General features: G+C 34.4%; 2 long non-coding RNA genes across 8 annotated transcripts; one reads left to right on the top strand and one right to left on the bottom strand.

Annotated features, from left to right (window-relative positions):
- The first annotated feature begins 2636 nt into the window (after positions 1-2636).
- Positions 2637-20607, top strand: LOC105663773 (uncharacterized). Of its 5 annotated transcripts, XR_013040172.1 has the most exons (7): positions 2637-2749; positions 13851-14011; positions 14336-14400; positions 14728-14833; positions 14938-16626; positions 16813-16909; positions 19910-20607. It is a non-coding gene; the product is annotated as an uncharacterized LOC105663773 (long non-coding RNA). The 5 variants fall into 5 exon arrangements; XR_013040173.1 differs by having other exon boundaries at positions 14336-14597; positions 14728-16626; XR_013040174.1 differs by lacking the exon at positions 13851-14011 and having other exon boundaries at positions 2669-2749; positions 14728-16626.
- On the bottom strand, positions 16098-17826 carry LOC105663772 (uncharacterized). Of its 3 annotated transcripts, XR_013040170.1 has the most exons (4): positions 17499-17826; positions 16820-17410; positions 16639-16752; positions 16098-16236 (listed from the first exon to the last, which is right to left on the bottom strand). It is a non-coding gene; the product is annotated as an uncharacterized LOC105663772 (long non-coding RNA). The 3 variants fall into 3 exon arrangements; XR_013040169.1 differs by having other exon boundaries at positions 16098-16272; positions 16820-17815; XR_013040168.1 differs by having other exon boundaries at positions 16820-17808.
- Positions 20608-24712: the final 4105 nt, after the last annotated feature.

Raw genomic sequence — 24712 nt, 5'->3', positions numbered from 1 at the left:
TTCGGTATCCTTCACTCGCTGTCCTTTTCTACGATATGAGCAAAAATTCAAACCCGTGATATTTGTAGCTATTGAATATTTACTGATGTAGAAAATATACTGAATAGTACATGAACATAAACTCTATTTTCTAATACATTTCCTGTATTACCGACAGTCGGTATTCTTCTCCTTCTTTCGTATGCCATTTTGTTTATGAGGAAATATGAACTACTCATATTGCGTCGTCTATTCTTTTTATGCATTGTACTACATCATTCGATAATAACAATTATGCGAACTGAATTGAAGTAATTTATTATTTCTATATGTATTATTGTATAGTCTGGCTAACTCTATTTGTAACTACCAATTTGCAAAGTATATATTGTATTGAAAAAACTTTTATTCAAAGTTCCATAATTTAGAGCGGCACGTTATGTAATGCATGCAATTTTTGGTTATAGAAGGAGGCATTTCGGAAATTTCAAAATTAAGAAAAATTATTCATTAACTATTATCATTAGAGTTAAGTTAGGTCTGTCCTTTTTTATTAATATAGTTGCATGTTTCGACATTAAAAAGATATTTATAATAACAGCATTTGGTTTATAATAAAAAAATTAATCTAAATATCTATATAACAAAAATGCTTACATAATATACCCTTCTGAATTATGAAGTTTATATATAAAAAAAAAAATGTATTCCTACAATGTAAACTTTATAAATTATTCAGGGTATGTAAGTTGGATGAACTGTCAGTATATTCGATAGAACTGAAAAAAAGGTATTCAACAAGAAACGTCTCAAGCATATTCACTTTCTACAGTATAAGCAAATACTGCAATTTTTAAATACATTTCAACTTTGTATAAAGAAACTGAATTCTGTACACAGAATTTCCAAATTTACTAAATTCTATGAATTTTACTATTGTTTTTACAGTTAATGTTGTTATTATTATTCAGAAATAATTTACACATTTATTAAACTTTTTGATATATCAAAAGGTTATACAAGAGGATATTATTACCATATAGTATTCAAATATTTGTTTGATACTAAATATCATATAAGGGTGCTTGTCGACATAGAATGTTTTATGTTGAAAGTATACATATTTAATAAAATTTATGTAATATTCTATAGAATAGAGTAATTCCAATGCACAATGCTGTAAGGACAACAAAGAAACATAATTTTCTATAATATAACTAATTTAACTAATTAATATAACTAATTTTGACATTGAAAATACATATAGTTGTCTAAGATAAACTAATTATCATTTAAAAGCTCAAAAAAGAGAAATTCAACATAAGAATAGTTTTCTTATATATATATCTTCATTTAATATTTCCTTGCATTCTACAACTTCGATGAATGAAAATAAGGAACACAGTTTTATTTTTACTGTATTTCTAAAGAAAAAGATTAAATGGGGAATTGAATATTTTTTCTAAATATTCAGTCCCAAAAGTAAATCTTCTGAAACAGAATATTTTTTATTTCAATTTTATGTAAATGATATAATAATATGTATAATGAAACTGTAATTTAATGCAATGAAAATAGTAGTAGCAGTTCTATGAATACTAACATTTGCAGAAATATTCTTATAATAAAATTCAGGTACATTGTAAATTTTTTAAAACATATGGCACTTCTTTTATAATTGGCTTACTTAAGACATATGTAAATACATAATCGAGCTTAGCTCATATACATAACTTAAGAAAGTGTTGTTGGTGTTTTGATACAATACATAATTACATGAATTTAAATATAAATAACATCCGTAACCACTATCGATTGTGTTTGATTTGTAAAAATAATTTATACTTAGAGAACTTTTTATTCAAATTGTTGAAGGAAACCAACAGTGAAATCTGGAAAGAAAGCGTGTCTTCAATATATTATTTTTAGAAAGTATCAGCTTCATTGAAGTTTATTAATAAAGAGCTTAACCTTTGAGAATTTTTTCATCACATATAAACATATGTATATGACCATACCCATGCTTTAATTAAATATATTTTAAATAAAAGATCTAAGTTATATAAATCATAAATCTTTATTCATATTTTTATGTATTACACATTACTATTTCAATTTATTCTTTTTTGTTTTTTATATGTAATCTTTTATTTAAAAATAGAAGTTTAGAAACTTGATAGTTTAAAAACTTGACATACATATATTAAGGTGAAAAAAGTAAAAGTATAATTATACTTTAATATTTACGTCTGTGTTATTTACAAGTGATATTTGGTTCCCATATTGTTAGAATATAGGCGTTCTCTTTATAAAAATATATTGAACGATACTTAATTGGAACAAAATAATTTATGAGTAATACAAAAATTCATTATTTGTGTAATTTATATCTCTTACTTAAGATACACTACTATTTACAAATTAAATTTGACGGTATAGATTTCTTTGAAAAATAGTAGCATCAATTAAAATCGATACCACAATTTCGTAACCATTTCGTAAAAGAGGGTTTCCAACCATACTGACAGTGATTTGATGACTTCTTCTCAGGATGACCGCCAAAATTGTTGGAGTTGGTATCTGTGAGCGGCGCGTGGCGGTTGAAAAACGACTTTCAGATATTTGCGATTCTTTTGTTATTATAGTTCCCTATATACCGACGCCACGTGCCGTCGCGTGGTAATGCATCGAAACTTTTGTACTTTGTCAGTTATGTTTAAGTAACCTAATAGGACGTGCCGCAGCGTGTTGTGCCTCTCGTCTTGTCGAGGTATGTATAAATCGTTAACTGTTATATGAATACGCTTCTTTTTTCTCTCAATGCATAGTATTCATCACGAATTTATTGTTGAACGTTACCTAAAAAAAAATTATTTTGCGTCATGTTTAGAATAATATGACGTATTTATTAATATTTAATTACATAAATTAAAAATTCTTACCTAAAATTGATAATTTTAGCCCTTTTAAAATGAATTGTGTTGAAAGGGAATAACGATTTTTAAATTCTTCCAAACATTCAAACGCATTCTCTATTCTTTTTCTCTCTTCTTGCGTAAATTCAACTTCATGAAATCGTTCTTCGTGTTCATCCCCTTCTTCATTATGTTCTTTGTCCCTTTCCTGTTTTATGTGTTCATTTATTTCTATCTCCATACTTTCGTGTTCGTCCTGGCTCCTCTCTTCGATAGTTTCTTCATCGTTTTTTGAATATGTATTTTCCTCTGCCGTACACGTAGATAAATAGTCCACAATATCTTTTATTGTTATATTTTGTTCAGAGAAATGCGTGCAAATTTGTCGCATTTCTGATATGATGTCTCCTTTTTCCTCTTCTTCTGCTGCTATTTCAATTTCCATTTGATGTGGTGCAATAATTTTTTTCCACGCATTTTTTATATCGTTTTGCGTTATTTCATTCCACGCGTCATTAATTATTTTGATACAATCCTTGATTGTGTATTTCTTATCAAAATCTTGGATTCCATTTTCATTTCGAATTACGTACTGCATTAATTTATGTCGGAAACATCTTTTAGTTTTTTCTATTATTCCTTGAACCATTGGCTGAATCAAGGCTTTTGTATTCGGCGGTAAATATATTATTTGAAAATAATCGTCGTGTGTGTAGGTTGGTGGAAATATATAATTTGAACAATTATCAATTAGTAATACAATTTTACCATGCAATCCTTTCTGTAGTTGAAATGTCCGCACTGCTTTCTTAAAATAATTTTCAAACCAATCAACAAACAATGATGGGTCTGTCTGTGCATTTGGCTCATTTTTAAAAATGATTGGCAGTTCAATATTTTGCAACGTTCGTGGGTTTTTGTATTTATTGATAACAAGGGGCATCATTTTGTGCATCCCAGTTACGTTTGTACAAAACCTCACAGTTATTCTTTCGTTTCTCATTTTTTGTCCGCTTGCGCACATTTCATTTTTTCCCACAAAGATTTTCGCTGGCAATGCCTTCCACAATAGTTTACTATCGTCCATGTTATATACATTGTCTAAATCAATATTTTGTTCGTTCAAGAATTTCCTGAAATAACTTATGAATTTGTTAGCTGCATTTTTATCGGCACTGGCTTGTTCTCCGTACACGTGGACTAGTCTTATTCCGTGGCGTCTTTTAAACTTTGCAAGCCACCCTGCACTGGCTTTAAAATGTGTACTCGTTCCTATTTGTTCCTTTAATTCAACTGCCTTTTCTAGAAACAGCGCATCGGATACGAAGTTGCCTGTAGCTCTCCTTTCTGTGTACCATATAAGCAGTTGTTGTTCCAATTCCTCGTACAATGGTTTTCTTATTTTTTGTCGACGTTTCTCCTTCTTATCTTTTTCCGCGAATTTTAAAATTTCTGGAGCTCTTTCTAATATGCGTCGAATGGTGGTGTAATGCACTTTATGTTTTTTCGCGGCACTTGCAATAGAAAATGTTTTCAAATCTTCTAAAATGTCCAAACGTTGTTGCATAGTTAGAACAACTCGTTTGCTGCTTGACATAATTATTACTTCACCACTATTCGTTTGCACTCACAAATTTTACACACAGCGTGGAATGATATATTTTTCGATAAATATGGAAGTTGAAGGATTGTGACTGTAACTTTGGAATTGATTTCTTTTGCAAGACTGATCTACCCGCAATACAGTAATCATTCTATATATGCAAAAATTTTCTTTACGATATTAGCAAAAATGATATCTCCACCACTAGGGGGACATCCCTTGAGACGCCTTAGGAAATATGCAGTATTCTCTCCGTAAATGTTACAACTGCCGGTCTCGATTGTAACATTTATGGAATAGGTACTACATTCTTTATAGTGAACCGAACATAGAAAAAGACAGCAACACAAAAGACAAAGAGGAACTGAGGTTCGGCAAACACGAAAGGCTCGTGCGTGATCTGTCTTTTAAATTCAAAAATCAAAATATTTTATTTTTGTTTTTTCGTGAATAAAACTTTGATTATCGTATTCGTTTCGTTTTTCTGAATAAAATGGTACCAAACACGATATAATTAAAATCATAATTACTTTTATAGCAAGCCGTTAGGAGAAATTCGTATCTCTGCCATGAATGTAAAGTTTGCCGTAAATGTGAAAGTCCGAAACTTTTATAGCTTGTTACATAAGTAATTACGATCATAATTATATCGTGTTTGGTGTTATTTTAATCAGACAAACGAGACAAATACGATGGTAAAAAGTCCATTGACGAAAAACTAAAAATAAAGAATTTTGATTTTTGAATTTAAAAGACAGAACAGGTACGAGTCTTTCATGTTTGCCGAACGCTTCAATCTTCTGCCTCTCTTTCTTTTCCATTCGCCTTCCTCTTTTATGTTAAAAACTTCAATCACTCGTTACACACACAATTGTTAACGTAATTATATCATGTTTGGTGTCATTTTAATCAGGAAATCTAGACAAATACAACAGTAAAAGTTTCATGAAAAAATAATAAGAAATAAGAAAGTTACAATCTTTTCCTTTGCTTGCATTAATATGTGTCTCACCGATCCTTGTCGTTTCGGCGACTGATCGTGTTTCATTCTTGACTGATTTCGAGGGAGACCCCCCCCCCCAGTAGTGGGAATAAAATTTTAACATTTACGGTAAAGATTTTTTTAACATTTACGGAGAGAATACTGTAACATGATCCGGGTTCGGGTATATTCGTGAGATCGTACCAATACAAATATAAACTTTTTTTTATTTTTTACCTTTTCGTTATTAAATTTTTCGCATTTTTCTTATTAAAATGAGACCAAGCTTTATATAATTTACACTATATTTATTGGTTTAATTGACGATAAAAGTTTTTAACGCAGAGAAGAGTGGCAGTCAGCAAAGATCAAAAGTCTACTCAATTGTTTACAATCTTTAATGGGTTGCTAACTTTTTTAATTTTCATCTATTTTTTATGCAGCTTTTTCCATCATATTCGTGACATTTTCCTCATTAAAATGGGACCATATACTACGTAATTCGAGACATATTTATCTTTAATAACTGGATTAAATTAGATTAAAGTTCTCGACTATAATTGAAACACGAATGGAACCAATTAACTATTAAAAATACTGAACTATATAAATGTACAAAGACAACTTCAAAGTTGCAAATAAAATAAAAATAATAATTTTCCAATGACATTTTTAATTTAATAATAAACCATTTTCTATTATGTATTTGAATAAGCACAGTTTTTCTCTCAATATGTGTACATTATGAATTTATTATTGACCTTCACCTAAAAAAACAATTTTGAATTATGCTTAGAATAATATGATACGTTCATTAATACTTAATTACTTAAATTAAAATTTGTATTACCTAAAATTGATAATTTTAATAATTTTAGAATCAATTGTGTTGGACGGAGGAAACGCTTTTTAAATTTTTCTATACATTTAAATGCATTTTTTACTTCTTTTTTCTTTCCTTGTGCAAATTTGATTATATGTATTTGTACTTCACATTTGTTCCTTTCATTAATCTTTCCTTCATCCCACCCTTTGTCCTTTTCATCATCCGTTTGTTCATTTGTATCTGTGTCTATTTTTTCCTGTGTGTGCTGGTTTCTCTCGTTGATATTTTCTTTAGCTTCTTTTGAGTACCTATTCCCCTCTGTCGTGTATGTATACGAATAAATAGTTTTCAATATCTCATGTAGTTATATTTTGTTCTAAAGATGCGTGCAAATTTGTTACATTATTGCGTTTTCTTCTTCCTCTTCGTTTGCTGTTTCTTCAGTTTTCATTTGTCATGATAAAATAATCATTTTCTATGCTGTTTTTTATGTTATTCTCTGTTATTTCACTTTAAACTTTATTGATAATTTCATTACAATCTTTAATTGTATATTTTTTTGTAAAAGTCACGCCTCTTTCATTTTTAATTACGTGTTGCATTAGCTTATGGCGAAAACATCTTTTTGCTTTTCGTATTATTCCTTGATCTATTGGTTGAATTAACGTAGTTATAAATTTTACACGGAGTATGGAACAATATATTTTTAGATAAATATATAATTTTAAGGACCGCTGTTAGAAAGTAATTACGGTACCAATTTCTTTTGCGAGGCTGGTTTTGCAAAGAACAACGAGCGAAGAAAATATAACGAACAAATAAAAGTAAAAGACAGTAATATATCGATGAAATAATCCTAATTCGCGAATACGAGTTATTTATTTTCTGTTTTCCTCTTATAAAACTTATCACCATAATTATAACATTTTGCTCATTAAACTGATATCAAATGCGAAGCAATACGTAATTCCAGGTGTTTTACTTATATGTGTCAGAAACTTTAATTCAATAAGTTATTACCGATAAATATGTCTCAAATTACGTCGTGTTTGATCTCATTTTAATCAGGAAAATGTTACGAATATGATGGAAAAAGTTTTATAGAAAATAGATTAAAAATGAAAAAGTGAAACTGCATTAGGATTCTAAACAATTGAACGTGTTTTTAATCTTTGCCGACTTCCACGGTCTCAATGTCTTCCTTTTTCACTCTATCCTTTTTCATGCTATCCTCCTGTATATTAGAAGCTTTTATTGCCGAATAACTTTGCAAATGTAGTCCAAATTATATCGTGTTTGATCTTATTTTTATCAGAAAAAAGTCACAAATATGTTGGTAAAAGTTTTATGGAAATAAAGTCAGTAATAGAAAAGTTTTACATTTTCATTGGTATTGTCTCACGGATATACACAACTAGGTTCACATTACACCTCTCGGTGCTCAAGCTTCACGGCGCTTGAGAGGTAGAGATAACCATTTTGCACATATCGTATAGGTGATTTTGGCAGATATCGAATGTTCACTATATTTTGCTTGCTGTCCAACTCTACGTTTGGCAAAACATCAATCAATTTCGAACCCGTACAATATACGCAAAAACTTAGACCCGAAAGATTTGCGTATATCGATTGAATACTGTATGTAGGATTGTATTCTTTATAGGATTGGTGACTCTGACGTGATTACGCGCGGTAAGTATTGAACCTTCTATATTGTGCACGACCAGAACATTTTCGCATCCGTGTGGGTCGTTCTTACCGTGATGTCGGAAATAAATCGGAGGTAAAACTGTAGAATTACTCCGTCACCTCAAAAAAAATATTCGGGACATGTTTTCGATGTATTGTTGCCTCCTGAATACGAATATGATCATAAAAATCGGCGGTCGGACATATCTGAGCTGCTATTTTGGAAAAACAGCAGAAAATCGTGATTTCTTAGAGTTTTTTGTATTTATTTTGAAAAATACTCATCTGATGAAAAAATGTTTCCAACAAAAAATGTAGAATGGAAAATTCTCTACAAGAAAGTTCTGATACATTTTTTTTGTAATTCTAACGGTAAGGCTGCAAATGAACGACGAAAGTGTCAAAAATTACCTTTCGAATGGTTAGGTTCGCTAAAGCGCACGCCCTACCTCCTTCCCCGCACCTCGGAGCGGAGGCGGTTAGGTTTTTCAAAATAAATACAAAAGACTCTAAGAAATCACGATTTTCTGCTGTTTTTCCAAAATAGCAGCTCGGATATGTCCGACCGCCGATTTTTATGATCATATTCGTATTCAGGAGGCAAAAATACATCGAAAACATGTCCCGAATATTTTTTTTGAGGTGACGGAGTAATTGTACAGTTTTACCAAATCGGATAACGCTATCGTAGCGGATTTTCATCGTGCGAATGAGACGACATAATGGGCGATCAAACAGCATCGCCCACGTTGCGAATCGCTTATACGAGACGTATTACGCCGGTACATGGCCCTCGCCACGCCACACTGTGTTCATCGAGACGAATATCGGCTTTGGTTTATACAGTAATCATTCTATATAAACAAATTTGTTGGGTCTGAAGTTTTGCATATATCGTGCAGGTCCTACATTGATTGATGCTTTGCCGAACGTAAAAAAAGACAGAAAAAAAAGTATAGTAAATATTCAATATCTGCACATTTCTCGGGTCTGAACTGGTGCAGATATCGTACAGGTCCTACATTGATTGATGTTTTGTCGAATGTGGGAAAGGACAGCGAGCGAAGGACACAAAACGTAAAGAAATAATAACATATCGGTTGGAGAAAAACTTAATGCAAAAATAAAACTTTTTTATTTTTGATTTTTCTAATGAAATTTTTACTAACATATTTGCAACATTTTTCTGATTAAAATGAGACCAAACACGACGTCATTCGAGTCATATTTACTTGCAGTAAGTTATTAGAGTAACATCCACGATGTAAATGTAATATTTGAAATTACAAATAAATATGTTTTTTGAAATTACATCGTGTTTAGTCTCATTTTAATCAGGAAAATGTCATGAACATGATGGAGAAAGTTGTATAAAAATTAGATTAAAAATAAAAAAGTTAGCAACGCATTAGGATTGTAACCAATTGAACAGACTATTGATCTTTGCCGACTGCCATGATCACAGCGTCTCTTTCTTTTTGGCTTGCTATCCTCTTCGGTATGAGAAACTTTTATCGTCAATTAAGCCAATAAATATAGTTCAAATTATATAGTGTTTGGTCTCATTTTAATCAGAAAAATGCGAAAAATCTATTGGAAAAACTTTGATAACGAAAAAATAAGAAATAAAAAAGTTTTATATTTTCATTAGTATTGTCTCACAGATGTACCCGAACCCGGATATTGTTACATTTCTCGGCGAGTGACCTTCGGAAGTCTCGAGGGGTCTTCTCCCCAGTGGCGGGGATAACATTTTTGCTTATGTCGTAAAGGACATTTTTACGTATATATTGGGTTGTTCGGAAAGTTCGTGCCGATTTTGAAGAGGAATTGAAACGCAGCTCATTTAAATTTGGTATACATTTATTAAATTATATAGGTGCCATTCTGTTCTATAACCTTTCTCCATCTTTCATGCAACTTGAGAATTCCTTCCAGAACGTTTCAGGGTCTTCGGCGAAAAATTTTTCTAAATAAATTTTCATGTCGCCTACCGAAAATCGGCACGAACTTTCCAGACAACCTAATAGAATGTTTACTGTATTAGCTCTTCATCCTGTGCGATTGCCGTTGTCGCGAGTGCAGAATCTACTGAACGGTCGCGACAATTCGGATTTGATAACCCGCGTCTGTTGCATCAGCTAGAATAGATGAACGACATGTTCGTGAGGATTTTGCGAAGTGATGCGATTTGTTGTTACTATGAGCTGTTAGGTGAACACGCATAAAAGTTCTAATAGCCGTGTGTGTATAGACCTAGCAATGCGAACGCTATGAACCGCTACTATGTAACAGACGCTGTAAACTCGCAAATGAATTGAGATATTTTGCGGTATAAGAAGTTTTCAGGCAGTGATTTTCTGTCGCTGAGCAAAAAACGGATATTTTTTCGTTGTGAATAGGGGTAGATGCAGTGATAAATATGTATGCTGAGTCGATTGAGAATTGATTACGGTCTACACCCTGATTTTGCGTCGACATTTCTAATTGCGAATGTGAAAACACGTATTCTCGGCACAGATTTTATTAAACGTTACAAACTTTCAGTTGATTCAGTACATTAGTACTTGCGCGGATCGTTGGCTGCGCTGCGAGCGACTGCGACCGTCAATGACAATTCGTAGCTGGTGATTACAACGGTAAGCCACGACTATCCGTATTATGCGTGGCTTCACAAATTTACTAAAGTGATAAAACCCGCACAACAGCAAACCCTAAATTACTTCGGCACATCACTTGTCTGAATCGACGAGAGGCCACCTCGCTACCAAACGTGCACAGCAACTCGCGGGGAATGGACTGACTGTTGCATAGGCGGAATTTAAGGACTAGAGACTATGTGCGCCATCAAGCAGCGCCTGGGCGAACCCTGTACACTTCGTGAAGAAACCTTCAGTGCAAATGGGGTTACTGCGCTTCTTTTTTGGCGTTTTTGGACTCATGTTTGCTGTACTGTTGAATAACTTAGGAGATACGGACGTAGGCATAATCTACATAAAATAATTTTAAGAAAAAAAATACACCGACTTCGAAATGCACTAAAAAGTATAAAATAATTTCTATTTCATTCAATCATACAATTACGTCACAGATATGAATGAAACCTATTTACTCGTTAGGTAGTGTATTAAATACATTTCAACCTTTTCGGAGGCGGCGCAAAATTCAAAGATTTTCTTGAACATGTCAACCTTTGGACAGCCGAACATAGGCAAAGCTTGTATAGCTATTTTTTTTTTTATATACATATAACTCGACAGCACGCCGCGAAGTAGGTGTTAGTGCGTATAGAATGTAACTATGGTCTATCTAGATTCATAGAGTATGCGACGGAAAGACTCGATCGCCGCATATTCTATAAAGATAGATCCGATCTGCCGCAAATTTGGTAATTCCCGCGTCGTGGGCTCCGTTTATAGGTTCTTAGATCCATGGCTTCCACATGCGAACGAAGTCGATTCAATTTCATTTATATCAGAAACGTTGCGAAATGAAGATGCAGTCGTTACATTTACGTATATTACCAGATATATCTATAATGGTTCGTATTCTTTCTCAGGATTTATTAATTTCCAATACGCCATACCACAATCAACTGGTTATTGGCAGCAACGTTTACTGAGGTATTTTTAATTTTGCGCCGCCTCCGAAAAGGTTGAAATGTATTTAATACACTACCTAACGAGTAAATAGGTTTTATTCATACCTGTGACGTAATTGTATGATTGAATGAAATAGAAATTATTTTATACTTTTTAGTGCATTTCGAAGTCGGTGTATTTTTTTTCTTAAAATTATTTTATTTCACGCTTTTTAGTGGAATGGGGAGAATTTTATAGGATACTGTGAGACAGTTCTTCCGGGCTTTTTTTTTGTCCGCGTAAATGCCATGAACTTAATTAAGTAAAAGACAACATGGATATTCGTTTTTCAATTTTTTTTTTATTAATTGTAAAATTGGTAAATAAAATCGGCGATTGCATGTTGACTCATACACCACCAGAGGCACGGAGGCATACGTAGAATTCAATATACAGTATTCACTCCGTAAATGTTAAAAAGATCTCTACCGTAAATGTTAAAATTGTATCCCCACTACTGAGGGATCCCCCTCGAAATCAGTCAAGAATGAAACACGATCGGTCGCCGAAACGACGAGGATCGAATATCGGTGAGACACATACTAATGCAAGCAAAGGAAAAGATTGTAACTTTCTTATTTCTTACTATTTTTTCCTGCAACTTTTACTGTTGTATTTGTCTAGATTTCCTGATTAAAATGACACCAAACATGATATAATTACGTTAACAATTGTGTGTGTAACGAGTGATTAAAGTTTTTAACATAAAAGAGGACGGCGAATAGAAAAGAAAGAGAAGCAGAAGGTTGACGCGTTCGGCAAACATGAAACACTCGTGCGTCTTCTGTCTTTTAAATTCAAAAATCAAAATTCTTTATTTTTGGGGTTTCATCAATGAAGCTTTGATTATCGTATTCGTCTCGTTTTTCTGATTAAAATGGTACCAAACACGGTATAATTAAAATCATAATTACTTGTATAGCAAGCCTTTAGAAGGAATTCGCACCTCTACCGTAAATGTTACATCCCAAATTTTTATGGCTTGTTACATAAGTAATTACGATCGTAATCATATCGTGTTTGGTGTCCGTGATAAGATATTAAAAGCGCACTAAAATCGAGAAAAGTTTATTTCAAAAGTTGCCGGTTTTTTTGCAATAACTATACTTTGCAATTAAAAAATGAAAAATTTTTTGATAATGGTACCAATGGGGAGTCAGAACCTATCAGATGCAAAAGGTTCCGTTCCGATCGGTGCATTCAGCTAGGCGTAATCGGCGGGCACACATAGAAAATAATAATAATAATAATAGTAATAATAATATTAAAAAAAAAAAAAAAAATATACTGATCGAATTGAGTATCCTCCTTCTTTTTCGAAGTCGGTTAAAAAACTAAGAGATACCTTGAAGGGATAGTCAAACAGAACTTAATTAAGAGCTTAAAAGATAAACGAAACTTCTATAATGTAACTTATCTACTATAGAATAACATGTTAACAAACAAACTAGATGTAACTAAACCTAAATCTTTAAAACTAATGCTGCTCTTAGATGAAACCGTGAAGCGATTTCGGTCTAGAAGCAATAAATAAATGCTCGAAGAGATATCGTGGCTTAATGATTTCGTGTATCAATTCTATGGAGCAAAAATCTTCTTGATTCTTCATCATTTCACAGTTTATTAGCAAGTTCCCATCACTTCTAATGAGTAGAAGAAAGCCTGCAATCTTTACCCCGCTGCATAGTGATCCGAATTGAGAAATTTAGTGACATTTTACTAATTTTTAAATATTCTTTTATTAATTTTAAGGTTTTTTTTCAGTGAAACGTTTAATTTAGTTGATATTATTCTTTTATTAGATTATGCAGTTAATTTAAATTTAAACTCACTGTATTTATAGTGAAAAATATATTTTATTTCATCTTGGAAGAGTACCTTACTGTTAATTTTACGATATTCGAGATAAGCATGAGAGAATTCTTTTTTTGAAAGTACACGACAGAAAGTCTGGCGTCTACTTTCCGAAATAATGGCGTGGGTCTGCAACATGTTTATTACACATACATTTCGGTTTAGATACAATTAGAGACCCATTGACTCTGAAGAGAAAGTCAGATCTTTTTCTTTGTAATGAACTCAGTTTGTTTGTACAACCAGATTCATTTTTGTTTGTATCTAAATGATAACAATTTAACATCTTTTAATTGATATTATTCTTCTCATTTTTAAGCAAATTGCTGTTTAAGTAAAATTTTTTTTTTGGTTTGTTCAGGAACGCCACAGAGGATTTAGCGTAGATAAATGTGACTGATACTTCTGGAAAATTTGCTAAATGCACGGCTCTTGTTTCAAGTACAATGGGATCACAAAGCATAGCAAATACCATGTATTTAATTTATGATCAGTCAAAAAATGGATGACGAATCTATGAAAGTAAATTATTTGTTCCTACCATTTCAGTTATCAGTTTTTAGTCAATTATTAGTTCTTCAGCTTCTGCGTCTGGAGTTTTCGGTTTCTTATCGTGAGACTATATATGTAAAGATAATATGTATGGATTAGAAGTTAGTAATAATTTATAAATTGTATCTTTGTTGGCAGCAATGCTTTGATTATTTCTGCGTCTGTAGTTTTTTTTTATAAAATCTTTATATCTACTCTCTAGAGCCTCCTCAGACAATTGACAAAGTAATATCTTCTAAGGGATATCACCCAAAAGTTACACGTTGAATTTGATGAAACTTTTATATGTTATAGAACTTGAAGATATATTTGATACAACCTTTGTCATCGGCCACGAGGCACGGCACAGCTTCTCAAAAGTAAAGTATTGACCTCTAACTATATAATTCGCGGTCCTTAGCTATCGATTACCACCGATCCTTAGCTCGCAGACAGACATAGGTTTATGCCATCGATATCCTAAGACCCCTTAAATCCGAGTCAAAAACCGGTGGTAAAATGACCCTGACACTTGTGCCACCTTTGCACATGACTTGACGCTAACAAACCGACTGGGGTAAGTTATAATTTGATTATTATAAATATTTATATAACAGACGTTAAAATGTTACTTATTTATTATTTTTTATTTATTAATTAGCACTATAATTTATCTTTTAATAATGTATTTTTTTGTTTTATTTTAGGAGCAGTAGGTCGTCGGTTCACCGCATGCAGGAAAATATGCTGTACCTTTACAAATATGTGCAGTGCAAGTTGCAGTCGATGCAGTCAGCAGGTTGAATATGCTAGGTGACTTGTGGGATAGATCAAGCGGAATCCATCTTTCTGCAAATACCCATTGTAGACAGATCTTTTTCACTAGAAAAGAATGCTTTAATCTTCACATTTTGCAGTGTTGAAACGATGAGAAACCGCATCCGATTCGTCCACGGGCAGTGCAAGAGCGCTGGTCCGTGAATCTTTAGGCCGGCATTTGCGGGGATTTTATTGTTGGGCCGTACATTCTGCCCAACAGATTGGACGGACCAACATATAAAATATTCTTGGAGTATGTTCTGCCGACTTTTTTGGAAGAAAATCCGTTGGAGATTCGATAGACCGTTTTTCCAATGTGATGGTGAACCAACCCATTATGCCACTAATATTCGGGCTTTCTTAATCACACCTTTCAGAACAAGTGGATCGGGCAACAGGTGGACGCGGTCCTGTCGCGTGGCCCCCGAGGTCACCAGATATGAACCCGCTGGATTTTTTCTTCTGGAGATTTTTGAAGATAAAATGTAAAATCTTCTTAAGAAAATATTTATTTCAAAGTATTTTAAGTAAAATTAAATTTCATATAAATTTTTCAAAATGAGGTGTATTGACAACCGGTTACCTCTCGGGAAGAACTGGTGGCCCGCATACACGGGGCAGTTACTTCGATCGCGTCTGTTACGCTGCGCAAGGTGAAATACAACATAGAAAAACGAGTTCGAGCGGCGATTGTGGCTAACCGAGGGACTTATTTATAATCGGCCCCTTTTGGGGTCACCTGTTAACGTTCCTTAGATATTCAATACTCTTTTCATCCTTAGTCACATGACAACGGGACCATGCACGTATATGCGACGTGTGAGAAAAACTAAGTTTTTACGAGCGCAGCACTCGTCAGTAGACTTCACCACAGGGTGATAAGGTATTTTTAAGCAGCAATAAATACTGCATGTTTAATAAAGTTGAATTTTCGAAGGTGCAACATGGCTGTAAATACTTCGACGATTATCCGGTGACAACGCTCATAGTACTTTTCACTTACTATCGCAGTTTTGGCTAAGTTACCGACAATGTCGATAAAAATATAAATCGGTCGATAACTGTAACATAGCTTTCTAGACTGCGTATACCACTGCGCAGGGAAACACGCATGTCACATAATTCAATTAGCTAAATATAAAGAGGCAACTTCTTTACGTGTTAATAAAAATGTATAACATATGGTACGAAAAGTAATAAAATTGATGAATGAACGGTAATTTATATTTATCTTAATAACGTATTAAAAATACTAAGATATTTTTTAAATATATTTATTTTAAGAGTAGTAATTGATATACACGAATAATTTATTTCCGTGGCTATCGTGACTGCCGCGTCTACCACGACCCCCGCGTCCTCCGCGGCCACCGCATCCTCCGCAGTTTTTGCATCCTCTAGCATACAATAATGTTTTTATTAACTTTTTTTATCTAAAACAGTATATTTGTAATAGTAATTACTTATTTACTTTCTCACCGGTCAGAAATCGTAAATAAGATAACGCGTGGTCCAGAGGACGCAAATAAGATAAGCTTGAGACAATAACGCAATTCGGAGATAAGCAAAGTATAAAAACGGAAGCAGGCAGGCGCGCGAGAGAGATTCGGAGTCGAAAGAGAGATATTCGGAGTTCATATTCGGAGTTCACCAACGAGCCAGATCGTGTTGTTGCGAGTCAAATATCGAGATCCTTCTATAATACTTTTGTAACAAGTGTTTACATTGTAAAGTGTTGCGGTTGAGAAATAAAGTTTTTTTGAAACACAAACAGAGTGATTTCCTGCGTAATAACTTACGTTTTTGATGGACGGCGAAATTTCCGCCTTGTCTCCCTGTTCAACCTCATTCTTATTTTCTTTATTCCTATCCTTTTTTCCTTGTCGTGTTTCATTTTCTGTTTCAATATCCATCTGTAATTAAAATGATGAATTTATTATTTTACCATAATATAATAATTTATTATTTTATAGTACGTACTTTTTGTACACCTTCCGTTTCCGTGTTTGTTGCTGGACGGACGATCAACGATAGCAACCCACGGGATCTCCGGAACATCATTACACATATGCAAGTATCGATAAATGTCGAAAAAAAATGCCTTCTCATCAACCGTGTCCCGACAACGATTATATTGCATAGTAATATAAATAGCGTAGAGATTAAGATAGAATGAGTGATTTTGCACCGTTTTGTTCTGAATTTTTGCAAACACTTTTATTATTTAACAGAAAACTTTAACTTTTATAAAAAGGAAAAATAAACCGAAACTCTAACAATAACTCAAAGAATAAAACTTAATACTATTTAATAAACACTGAACTTTTTAAAAAAAAACGCCTTTACTTCGCCTATTTCAAAAACGTCTTTCTCTCGCCACGATCTCCAATCAACAACGCTCCTTTTTATAAAAAAAACACATATCAAGCCCGCTTGCTTTATAACGCCTTGAAACGTCGATTATAACAATTTACAATATTATTACCGACGATCGGTCATGGTCATTTTCTCATTCCCACACTCGGCCATCCTGCACTAGCATCCGCCCTCGGATGCTGCACCTTCCGAAACCTCGAGTTGCAAAGACCGAAACGTACGCGTAAAGATTTATTCTGACCGTCAGATACGTTAAATGCGGTAAATTTACAACTATCCTCACCTATTGGCACACGGAAAAATTCGCTTTTAAGACCAGAAGTGCTAAGAATTCTCGCTCCTTGCAACGCATCCAACTGATCCTGCACGACAGATAAGGAACAAAAGTCCTTTACAATTTCTTTTTCTAATCGTTTCGTTCGCTCATTTACCAGTCCGTCGTCTTTCAGTACAGTATGCATACAGGCTTCAGTTTCCCGGGTTTCCTCAGACATAGTTTTCGATCATTGACTGCACCTCTTCCTAAGTCACACCTCCTGCGAAATAAGATAGATTCACCCTTGCTGGCTTTTCATCGCAGTCATTTAGGAAGATGTCCTGGACCTTGTTATCAAGATCGGATTCTTGTTGAGTCGGGACAATCGTTACAGTACCACGGTTAATTGTTACTTTCACCGACCCTAAAAAGTCTACACCGATTAAAACATCATACTTTAATACTGTGTCCGACACTACATGGACCGTGACATCGTATGAGTAACCGTCGACCGCGAGTTTTCCCATAAATTTCCCTAACGTCTTATAAATAGATCCGCCTACACCTTGAAACACTAACTCACTCGCCAATAATCGTGGTGCTCCAATTTTAACATAACACGTCGCCGCCATAATAGTTAAATTGCTACCCGTATCGACCAACGCCGGAATATTGTAATCGTTTAACCTTACCATTATGCAAGTCTTCTCTGTTGTCGGTAGTTCTACATAATTCGTACTCCGGGTTGCTTGCCTTTCATCATGCTTCTTACACTCTAGAGTGATGTGTCCATATTCGCCACAATGATAGCATTTAACCCAGCGTTCTTTTGTGGGGCAGTTTTTGCTAATATGCCCTGCTCCTCCACAGTTATAGCACCTATCCGATCCTCTTGTTCACGCCCATTCGTTGACTCTTCTGACTCCTGTAGTACTTGCCATTGCCGTAGTCACAGGTTTTGGATGATCTACTCGTACGCCACCAACCTGGTTCCGTGACGGTAGTGAAAGCTTCTCAAATGCTCGCAATAACGCATCCGGGGTGGTGAAGCATTGCATCCTTGCTTGGTTCCGGAGCATAGGATCCGGGATCCCTTCGACCAGATACTCAACAAGCTCGATCTGGTCCTCCACCGACACCCTGTTTGCTTTAATAATCTTATCATAAAAATATTCGTCAAACGGCTCACCCCTTTTCCAAGTTCGCTCTTGGAACTGTTGGCGCACTGCAACCATGCTCGGCCTATGATGGAACATCTCTTTGAACCGGTCAAGCAGCCGTTTAACATTTATTTCAATGAATTCTGGACGAGACTGCATCGACTCCCGAGCCTTTCCTTGCAGTCTCATTTCTATTAGAACCTTCACCTCTTCGTCTTCAATCCGGTACGTTGCTTGCAGCATCTGTATTTGCTTGGCCCAGTTTGGAAAATCTTCCGATTTCCCGTCGAAGAATTTCAGCAGCTCTGCGACGGTTGCCACCCCTATCCGACTGCTACGCACTGCCAGCTGCTCTTCTGTAACACTCGGACGCTCCATTCTTACCATTTCAAGTTCACGCCGTGTGACTACAAGCTCGCGTTCCATCAAAGCTTTTTCCCGTTGCAAAAGATCAATTTCAAAACGACTTCTTTCAAGTTCTTCATCATTCCTCATTGACAAAGGAGCGCTTACACCACCAATTGCTCCTTCTTCTTCCGTGACGAACACGCTTTCATTACTCGGATCGCCCTCCTCGTTCGAAGCACTCATCCAACGGCCCGATGGATCGTGTTCGTGTAACCGCGCTATTAGCTCGGTCTTAGTGATGTATTTAGCCTGTAAGCTCGCAGCATGTCCTTCAATTCTAAAACAGTATGTCCTCCTGCTTCTTTAGCCGGCATATTTCGTCCTTATTTTAAAATGCTTGACTCTTTGCATACACCAATAATGCAAATAACCACTCAGTCTTTTCGGATCCTTTTCTTTTTATCCCGGACGAGCCCCCAAAAATGTAGAGATTAAGATAGAATGAGTGGTTTTGCACCGTTTTGTTTTGGATTTTTGCAAATATTTTTATTATTTAACAGAAAACTTTAACTTTTATAAAAAGGAAAAATAAACCGAAACTCTAACAATAACTCAAAGAATAAAACTTAATACTATTTAATAAACACTGAATTTAAAAAAAAAAAAACGCCTTTACTTCGCCTATTTCAAAAACATCTTTCTCTCGCCACGATCTCCAATCAACAACGCTCCTTTTTATAAAAAAAAAACATATTAAAAACGTCGATTATAACAATTTACAATATTATTACCGACGATTAACATTTATTATCGACGATCGGTCATGGTCATTTTTTCGTTCCCATAATAGTTACATAGTATAGTAAGGAACATTCAATTACACCGTTGTATAAAGTATCGTGTAAAAAATTTTGTAATCTAACTTTTTAGTTGTCTACGCTGCCATTCGTAGTCCCCTTGGTTCTGCGGAGAAGCCTGGAGGACGATTTTGAAGCAAGTGCAACTGAAATGTTATACGGAACAACATTCCGATTTTCTTGGAAGTACTTCATCGAGAAGGACTTGAAATCTGAGCATCAAGCATTTTTGCAGTACCTCCGGACCTAGATCTAGAAAATCCGACCTGCACTGGCTATTGGCCACAACAAAACACGGCCATTCCAGTATCGATCTTTAAATGTACGTACGTTTACATCCGGACGAGCGAGCACCGAAGCCTACTGGAATTTGCAAGGCACAATATGAGGTTTTGGACAGAAACTCGGTGAGAGTTTACACTATTCAAACTGAGTACAGCCCTAACCGTCTCTACAAAACGCCACAAACCAGCCTTTCTAGAACCTTCGAAGAATAATAAACGCGGAAAGAATTGTCTATCATCCTTGATGCGAAAAACTTAGACCGCAGTGGACAATTCTTTTCACCTCTCTTACTCTTCGGACTTACCGTTGGGACCGCAGACTATCGGCTATCGGTTTCGGCAGGCAGAGTCAAACATGCGGCACTTACCGTAACAATAAAACCGTTTTTATAACATACTATTCGAATCGTGACGTCTCTGCTGAAAATCATTAAATTTCTAAGCGTTATATTCCGAAATCTAATAAAAATCGGGTAAATACATTAAATCTTAATGAATTCGTTTTGAAAAGCACTATTATTTGATCGAAATATATATATAGTTCCACTTAAAAAATGAAGCTTCATCATCATATTTTTTACACTAATAACATTAAAAAAATTTTGTTAACGCCAAAACATAGAGCCCTTTTTATCCTGCAATTTCCATATAAACACTTTTTCGTGTCATCAGTAGTTCATGAACTATCGTACTGTTACACTTAGACGTAGACACCTGCATATAATTTGACTACTAGACCTGAAATATGAAGCAACAATTTTTTTTGACATAATTATATTTAATAATAATTTTATACTTACCTTTTTAGAATTATTAGAAACATTAGCTTTTTTGTATTAATAATTTTGGGATTACAGCATTTATCATTTTTGTCCATGGATGGTCGATAGACCAACTGTTGATTTTAAATACCAAAATACCAAATAAGCTGTTAAATAAATTGCTATTTTTGGTAGTAGTGGCAAAAGGTATTGATGCATTAAAATTTTCATCATTGGTTTATATGTGACTATTTAAATAATGCTCTTGGAATTCCGTTTTGCTTATTGTTATTTTGGTGTAAATTGACCTTGGTGTGTTCAGTAGGTACTTTTGCATTAATGAAGTGTTGTACTTATAATTGTACCACTTGGTCAACTACTTCTTTATTACTTACCTTCTTGAGATTTACGAGGTCTGTCCCAAAAGTATCCGACCTTCTTTAATTTCTTCGCACCTGACAATTTTAGCGTCATTTGCGGGGTATGAGTATCAACTGCAAAGTTTTACGAACTCACACGATATCGCAGTTTTCGTCGGGACGCCTTAGTTCATGGGCAACGTGCATTTCTTTACGAAGCGTTTTTTACGTTCGTCGCATTCTGCTGTTGTAAAAAATGAGGGAAGGATCGGAGCAACGAATTTGCATCAAATTTTCCTTAAAACTCGAAAAGTGTTGTGCGGAAACCATCGATATGATGAAGAAGGTATTTGGGGATGAGTATATGAACAACACACAAATCAAAGAATGGTATAAGCGGTTCAAAGATGGCCGCACAGCTGTTGATAGTAACCCACGCTCTCGGCGGCCTTCCACGACAACAAGACCTATTAATATCGAACGTGTGCGACTTGCGATCAACGAAAATCGTCGATTGACTGTGCGAGAACTAGAATATGATCTTGCAATACCGAAAACTAGTTTTGGCCTCAGTTTTGGTCAAGCGGTGATTGGCTTCTTCATCACGATAACGCGCCAGCGCATGCATCGAATCTTGTGCAGCAATATTTGACGAAGCACAAAGTCATACAGCTCCGTTAGCCTCCGTACAGTTCTGATGTAGCTTCCTGCGATTTTTGGTTGTTTCCAAGATTGAAAATGCCACTCAAAGGACACCGATTCGACGATAAAGAAACGGTCGAAACTAATACGACGAAAGCTCTAAAGACTATTCCGAAAAACGAGTTCCAGGACTGTTTCCATCAGTGTAAAGGTCGTTGGCAGAGTATTCTACAATCAATAGGGGACTACTTCGAAGGATGCCACCAGCCTGATGACGCAGGATAACACCAGCAGGGAAATATGAAGGAAGGTCGGATACTTTTGGGACAGACCTCGTATGTGTGGTGGAACAAAAAGTGTTCTACCCACATTATTCGCGTAAAGTAGTTTGGCTTAATATTTTAGAACTTGATCTTAATAATGTAAGAATCAACTTCATATTATAACAGGAATGTTATAATACATATTTAAGATCATAAAAAGGCTTATCATAAGACTTTGTCAACTTGTCACTATATTGTTCTCTTTTATCTATGAAGTGCATTCAATGAATATACAGGGTCTTCAAAAAATCCCCGCCCGGTTAAATAACTTAAACCGTAGGCCAGGGATACGCAATTGGCGGCCCGCGGGCCGGATCCGGCCCGCGAGGCTCTTCAATCTGGCCCGCGACGTCCAAATTTGACTCGCAGAAAAAAATGAAAACTAAACTAATTTCACAAAACTAAGCCAAGACGGAAAAGCTCACTTTTCACATTAATATTAAAATACATATTAAAAAAAATAAAAGACAAAAAAAAATAAAAAACAAAAAAATTAAAAAAATAAAAAAAAACAAAAAAAATTAAAATTAAAAAAAAAACAAAAAAAATTAAAAAAAATGGGAATCGACTTTGTCTCACCTCCACGTGGTGATTCCTGGATAATTCAAAGAAGACAAAAATATAGGTTGTAAATTCTTAATTTTACTGTTGTGGCCCGCGATATAACATTCAAATTTTACATTTGGCCCGTCGAAAAATCTAGTTGCGTATCCCTGCCGTAGGCGTTGCTCAACAAAATGGTTTAAAGTTATTTAACCGATCCGGGACTTTTTGAAGACCCTGTATTATTTGCTACTGATTCATCATAAAGTGAAATTAAATATACCTGAGAAATATAGGGAAACTATATTGAAAGATAAAATAGAGTTCAATGATAAACTAAAAGCTTTTAAATGTCAGTCGATTCGTTTCTACTTGATTCTTTACAGAGATTTACAATATTAAGAGAGTTTTGTATCAGTTCCCACAACAAACGTGGATTTAAAATTTCTTAATAATCATACTTAACTATGTGATACATAATAATTCAATGTACACAACAACACGGCCGACTTATTTTTTCCTGTGCACTTCTTATCAGGTTCTATACACTGATTACATATTTGTCACACTTATTAAAGCACATTGGTAACAAGTGATCATCTTCGACTTTAATTAGAAATGACAATTTTTTTACAGGAATTTTGTTGTATAAATTATAAGCAAACATTATAACGGTTACAAAGTTTTAAAGGTTATATTGTAACAATTAATATTGGAAATAGAATGATTTTGATTACGAATAATCATTAAAAACCTTTTTTTTTACACTAATAATTATTATCTATAAGAGAAAATAGTAACAATAGTAACCTAACCAATGACGAAAATTTAATCTTGATTATTATTAACCACTATCATTAACCAAGGACTGAAAATAAAATTTTATTTATGTCTTGAAAAGTATAAATAACAAAAATTTCCACTGGTTTCAGTACAAAGTTATGCAGTACCAGCTTGCATAAAAGCTATTTCTAGCTGTTATTGTTAATTAATTTCACTATAAGCGGATAAAAAATATATTCCAATATGTAAAAAATATGAATAATATATTTTTGAGTTCTTGAAACTTAAAACATTTGTCAGATACTTGTACAAAAAAAAACATAAAAATAGCCTTTTATTCCTTCGAGAAATTTCGTCAGAAAAAAACAAGTGAAGTGCGCTTTTCAGGCACGAACAAGCACCTCCTCGATTCTTTGTCTTTTTAGTTTCAGTTTGGCATTCGTACAGAGCATTCAGGTACTCAATGTTGGCGCGGCGCGGGAGTCGCGAAATAATCATTTCGTTACTCCAAGACAATAGGCAGGGCCGACTGCCGCGTCGCGCCAATATGGAGTATCACTGACAGCGGCGCGTGTTTTGCTGAACTATTTTTTTTATAAAAAAAAAGCAAAGGTGATTTTGTAACTTCGCTTTATGCCTTCTTCTGCAGAAATGTCTGCTCTGTCATGTGCGATGGTTAGATTTTCGCCTAGACCCATAGTTTTTTAAATAAATTGAAAAATATCAGAAAAAATTGGTGCGTTTTTGGTGTCTTTCTTACTTTGATCATCATTTAAACGTATTTAAATATTTACAATGTAATAACAATTTATATAGTTTTATTCAGAATAATTCACAGATTCTTCTCGTGTAAAAAGCCACTGAATAGTTGCTACGGTAAAAGCACAACAAATTTCCAAAGTTGAAAATTTGCAATTTTTTTTCAAATTAATTTTTTCCAAAACTGTACGTCCTAGCGAAAAACGGATTTCAGATTCGTATTCAGCTCGCAAAAATCTATAAGAATTTCATAGTAGCCGTTACGAAATCAGTTGACTGTTGTACAGTGTAATTGGGATTTGACAGAGTTTGGCATGCAGTGGAATAAATAATTATACGTTTAGAACACAATTAACTAAGTATATTAAAAATGAAATTGTACAACATGAAACGCACAAGCGCGTGTGAACATAACAAAAGAA

This window comes from Megachile rotundata, chromosome 12, assembly GCF_050947335.1.
Source record: "Megachile rotundata isolate GNS110a chromosome 12, iyMegRotu1, whole genome shotgun sequence".
In the NCBI taxonomy this organism is placed as follows: Eukaryota; Metazoa; Arthropoda; class Insecta; order Hymenoptera; family Megachilidae; genus Megachile; species Megachile rotundata.
The sequence above is the reverse complement of the archived record's forward strand: the minus strand, read 5'-3'. Positions and strand labels throughout refer to the sequence as shown.